The sequence below is a fragment of the Dysidea avara genome, chromosome 6 (assembly GCF_963678975.1).
Source record: "Dysidea avara chromosome 6, odDysAvar1.4, whole genome shotgun sequence".
Taxonomy (NCBI): Eukaryota; Metazoa; Porifera; class Demospongiae; order Dictyoceratida; family Dysideidae; genus Dysidea; species Dysidea avara.
In genome coordinates, this window is record NC_089277.1 from 4988524 (window position 1) to 4993880 (window position 5357).

Consider the following 5357-nt stretch of genomic DNA (forward strand, 5'->3'; position numbering starts at 1 on the left):
ACTTCCAATTACGTTAGAATCCGAAGTACGGTGAACAAATCAAGCCAGTACAATTGCAAGTGATACAGAATTTTGAAAAATAGCGGCAAAATTTCTTTGTAACCTGGAAAGAAAACTATGGAACTTGAGACAGTATAGCTAAAGGAAGCTACATTAGCTGGACTAAAGGATAGTTATATGTAAAAGAAACTAATAAGGTACTATTTGCATTATATCTACCATGGGTTATGTTTGAATCGTATTACAGTTGTCTAGTATACAAGTTAAGTGTTTGGTACACATTATAGGATTATGATTAGCCAAAGTATAGTGGACACAAAGACAAAATACTAGAAACATGAAAAAAACTTACATATAAATTAGAAATAAAATGATTGGATTTATCAAACCAATAAGTGTAGATAAGTTGTGTTCAGCTGGGGGACATTAATGTTACGCAATAGGATATACAGTGAAACCTCTCCAAGAAGGGAATTTATTTTTTATGTCCTTTAAAACAAGGTGTGTACAAAGTTCTGTTTTGCCAGATCAGTGGAAGCGTTATCAGATCTCGAGTGGACCAATACAGCACATGCATCCAGCTTATCATGCTAGCTGGCATGGTATGCACATGGCTACAGAAAAATTAACAGTAAAAGCGATAATCCTTGGGTAGCATTGAGCTGGTATCCAGGATGCCTCATAAATCCCAACCTCTGGTTTTTTGCTTTGTGTTATAAAAGACAAGCAGACAATGGGCACACAATTACAATGGATACTTTTTATTTTAAAAAATTGACAATTGTCTGATTGTCTTTTATGACCCTTTGCAATGGATGACCCATTTTTTTATTATTAAAATTTTTTTTGACGATACAGGCAAAGGTGTTCCCACTTGATTAGCAGTTACAGGGTATTACACTGCACATGGGCTGAGAGAGATCTGACAAACTGACCATACTGTGTACAAATAATCATACATTGACTAAGACAAGTGTCAAGATAACACATGGGCCGATACAGCACGTGAACTTCCAGCTTATCATGCTAGCTGGCATGGTATGCCCATGGCTACAGAAAAATTAACAGTAAAAGCGATAATCCTTGGGTAGCATTGAGCTGGTATCCAGGATGCCTCATAAATCCTAACCTCTGTTTTTTTTGTTTTGTGTTATAAAAGACAATCAGACAATGGGCACACAATTACAATGGATACTTTTTTAATTAAAAAAATCGACAATACAGGCAGATACAAAATTGTTCCCACCACCTGATTAGCAATTGTTTCAGGTTTTATGCCACATGGGCTGAGAAAGGTCTCATAAATCACAAACTCTGGTCTATGGGTGTACAAAGGTCTTCTGATTACAGATATCATATGGAAAACATATGCAATATTATGTGTTTGCAACTGCATCAGGACACTGCACAATGTGGCTACATGATAGTTTGTTGGACCTGTAGCTGGAAACCAAAAGTTTACTAGTTTAACATTTGGGCAATTCAATGCTACATAGCTAGCACATTCAAGATCATCACTTGCCATACGAGCGCTCGTAGCATTAAACTAGCATTAAATATATAAATTGTACATGAAACACCTGCCTTTTTTATCATTGAATATATGAATACCTGCATACGACCTAATGATGATAATTGACCCTGTTTGTGCACATTTACATTACCATTTAGGAATCATGCCAGGAGTCACAGCTCACATGAAGGAGATGTTTGTCGCAAATCAGACTTATACAGTAGGCCCAAATTGGAATCAGTGGTCAAGACACATGTGGAATTCAAGGCTCTGTGGTACATGACAGATCGTAAATATATGTAACAATTAAATAGCTATAACTAGACATACCAGAGATTATACTATATATTATAGCTATTAGCCAGTTATTTATTTATTTAATTTTTTTGCATAATGCATGTATTTAATGTGTGTTATGTATCGTTTGGTTTTGACACCAGAGTATTTTAAACTGGATGGCATTGGCTATACAGTTACAGATAGTACGCTTAACAATAATATGCGATGTGCAATGCATGTGTCTACAGTATACAAATCTCAAGTAGTAACTGGAGTATAGTAGCTATATGTTATAAGGCAGTTACCAGTACAATATGACAATGGGAGATACAGAATTAAAAAAAAAAAAGGATTCCACTCTGATGCTAGTGAACAGATACCAAAATATTTCAATATTTAGTGTGCTATTGACGATTACATAAAGAAATTTGCAGCTATTGGGTTGCATTCAGTGATACAGTTGACTGACTGCAGTGAATGGTGAATGCTACATATATAGAGCTAAGCAGATATACGGGGATATACGTAGATATACATATAAACTCATGTACAGAGCTTTTATATTAATACCCCTCTGATTAAGGATGTCAGGGAAGGATTTATTGTATGAGCATGAAGAATTCATCAGGGAGAAGATCGAAAAAGAACGATGGACGCACAAAAGACTTAATCTGCACTTGCAGTACAAGTTTCCTGGCAAGAGAGGGCTGACCGTGGCCTCTTTGGACAGGTATGTAGCTACTTAGCCACTGCATGTTACTATGTCGAGCACTGGTACAGGCATGATCTGAGGTACAATTAAACCAGTACATACTGGCACGTAGCTATTGATGACACACCTAGCTAGGGGTAGTCTGAGTCACTATGACTCGCGTGTGGCCGCGGCAGCACACTGGATAGCAACCAGTACTGAGATAGCCATTACAAGGAATTTATTTTTATTAATCATTTTAAGTGGTAGCTAGTCTAATGAAGATCAGATGATGAAAGTCCCACTATTAAGACAGAAATAAATACAACTAGGTCAACAGGGGCATAGACACAAGACCGAGTAGCTAGTTGCTATCTTTCGTACATAGTTACAAAATGGTCAGCACAAACAACTTTGCACAGACTTCATACATGTTTTCTTTTGTTTGTAATTACCTGGGTCAATTATCAGCTATGCTGTCTCGGCCCAGTATATAGTCATAAATCATTCATACACAAACAATTTTGTCAGATTGGGAAATAAGCTAAGTATAAAATCACAACAGATATAGCTAGATCAGCTAAACATGAAAACAGCAAGGGCCGAGTGACCTCAAGCAATACAACTGGTGCATACGTACTAAGAGAGAGGGTGGGAGGGTTTTGGAATTGGGGGTCAGACTCAGAAACTACTACTAATTTACCCACAGAGCTACATTCCGTTGTTTTGAATATAACATGAAATTCTTTAATTATTTATTTATTGTTACTGAACAGTCAGCCGCCCTACTGATGGGATGTGCTGGGTTTAAGGCTTTTCGTGGCTCTAGAAAAGGTAGCTATACCAAAATATATCATTTCAACTCATTGTACATAAATTCATGAATTAATGGTTACTTAGAAAGAAATGACCTGTACTTGTCACGGACAGCCGAAGCTTATCTGGTAGTGACCTATAGAGCTATGTGGCTTACCACATTATATACCTAAACATAATGTATTACGTGTAATGCAAAAAAATAAAAAAACAAACCTGTTATTTTTATTATTATTATTATTACCACGTCACATAAACCAAGTACATGTACCAAAGGGATAACCCATGTAATTGCAGCTGGAGCAAAAGTATTAGAGTAATTCACTGACTACTCTATTACAGTATATCGATTTTTTACTGACAGGTTTGTACTTGCACTATCCCAAGAAAGTAGAAGCCAATTTCCACCATTCTTAGATTCTACTTATTGAAAACAAGACCACACCAACAGTGTAGCTAACCTTAAACTGGCCTTCCTTAATTAAACGAGCGTGGTCCATAATGGGCGTTACATAGAATGTCATATGGTCACCTTACCAGCACGAAATGGCGTAATTATTATACAGCTGAGTTGCCGTTCAACATGGATTATATTCCTGGTTAGTGCAAAGCGCTAGGCTTTGTAGTTTCCTAAAACATTATTTAATTATTTAATTATTTATTTATGACGTAATTTTAACCGCATTTTTCTATTATCTTTAGTACTTGGTTTATAATTACAGCTTATAACACTGTAAAGTTGGTTATTTGTTCTGCAGATTTTGTCGTGAAAGAAACATACATAAAACCAGCAGGCTCACTTCAACTGAACTGGATGAAGTTGTGACTACAACTGTCAGCGAGGTCATGATCAGCGGTAACATGTGACCCTATCTGACAATACCAGTCATATAAATCAAGAATTCACATGCTGGCGTACATCTTAATGATATAGGATAATTAATGATATAGGATAATTACAAGAAATTATTGTTTTATTAATCATTTTGAGTAGCACACTGTAGTTCAATCACACAAAAAAAGTCCATCAAAAACAATTTTACTGGCCATAACACTGATTTTGTCAGATAGGGTAATGTGTATGTTGGATATTTCTATCATGCCCATTTTGACATCCAGTGTCCAACCTTGGCAGAAGAAAACATTAAATAGAATCAAATAAAAATCATAACTCTTTACTATGACTAGACTAGGTACTGGGCTATTAGCTAATACACAAAGTGTAGGGTGTACAGATAACTAATACACAAAGTGTAGGGTGTACAGATAATGTGCCTATTGTATATGGACGGCTAGGGCCACTGTGATGAATATATATGAATATAAAATTTTAAACAGAGCAATAATAAAATACTTGAATACATGTAGCATTTTGACATTTCAGTACCAATTGTGTGTAATACCAGGTGGGCGCCGTGTATGGACGTCGGACACTGACTGGAGTGTTGGCATCCAAAGGTATCAAAGTCGGAGAGAGGAGAGTAGGTGACTCTTTAAGGATCGTCTCACCTGAATATTCCCAAGCCAGAAGAGGATCAGTTGCTCGGCTCACAAACCCTGGCATATACAGGGCAGATTATTTTGGTCAAAAATTGCACATTGACCAGAATGAAAAAAATGTTATGTTTGGAATAACTCATGTATGTGCAGTGGACGGATTCAGCAGGAAAATTGTTGCATTTAGTACAATGCCCATTAAAAACAACTACATTGTATACGAGACAGTGTACAGGTATTATAATTATTAGACATAGCTAAATACTAATGTACATACTACCAACTCACGATATACATACACATGAAATAACATGTTCAAGTGTGAATTTATTATTATCCAGACAGACCATATGCCAGTATGGAATGTGGGATCAACTCCGTGTAGACCAGGGGAAAGAATGGTATCTTATGCTGTATATGCAGGAATATCTGACAGAACACAGAAGGAATCCTCATGCGTCACCCTATTTGCAAACTACTTCAACCGAAGTGAGGTTTCATGGTGTGATTTCAATATTACCTTAACCTTCACTGCACATGATAGTAGAATAAATAGACTTA